The sequence below is a fragment of the Mastomys coucha genome, chromosome X, assembly GCF_008632895.1.
Source record: "Mastomys coucha isolate ucsf_1 chromosome X, UCSF_Mcou_1, whole genome shotgun sequence".
In the NCBI taxonomy this organism is placed as follows: domain Eukaryota; kingdom Metazoa; phylum Chordata; class Mammalia; order Rodentia; family Muridae; genus Mastomys; species Mastomys coucha.
This window is the reverse complement of record NC_045030.1, coordinates 42,406,274-42,407,024: the sequence shown is the minus strand read 5'-3', so window position 1 is coordinate 42,407,024 and position 751 is coordinate 42,406,274.

Genomic DNA, 751 nt, shown 5'->3' with positions numbered 1-751 from the left:
TCCCCCAGACCTTTTCCCTATATAAACCCCTAACCCCTGAGCCTCGTGGTCAATTCCTTGTCTCCTGCGTGAGATTGGGGGTCAAACTGGAGCTCCAAAATTTAAACTGCCTCATGTGTTTACATCAAGATGATCTCTCATGATTCCTTGGGTGCGTGTCCTCCCGAGACTTGAGTGGGGGTCTCCCTACGGGGCTCTTTCAATAGCACCCAGTGATTTATATAGATATAGAAGTGAACATGGTTTTCTATGAGGGGCTGGAATTCCTCAGGACATTACTGATCACATAGACTATATAAACCCTCTGAACCAACTGCCATGTTCTGAGCCCACACATGTAACAAAAGAGATGCAAGAGAGGTACCTGCAGATTAGGAGAGCAGAGCTAGAGCCAGAGTGGAGTTCTTTCCTATGGTCCTAAACCCCAAGCCAACTAAAGAGGCAGAAGATTGAAACACCTGGTATACCAATGAGGCTTTTATGACAAAACTGTACATTCACACAATCTTTGAAACAAACATGATTAAATTTTAAAAATCAAGTCAGGCCCATTGCTCACTGTTTGACAGGAAAATAAGGGGGAAAAAGCAATGGAGCTAATAAGATTAAAAAGATATTGCTTGCTTTTTTTTTTCAGTTACCCCAGGCAGAACTAAAACTCACTCTGCAGCCAAGAATGACTTTAAAGTTATGATATTTCTGCCTCACCTCATGAGTCCTTAGATTTAATCCCAGCACTTGGGAGGCAGAG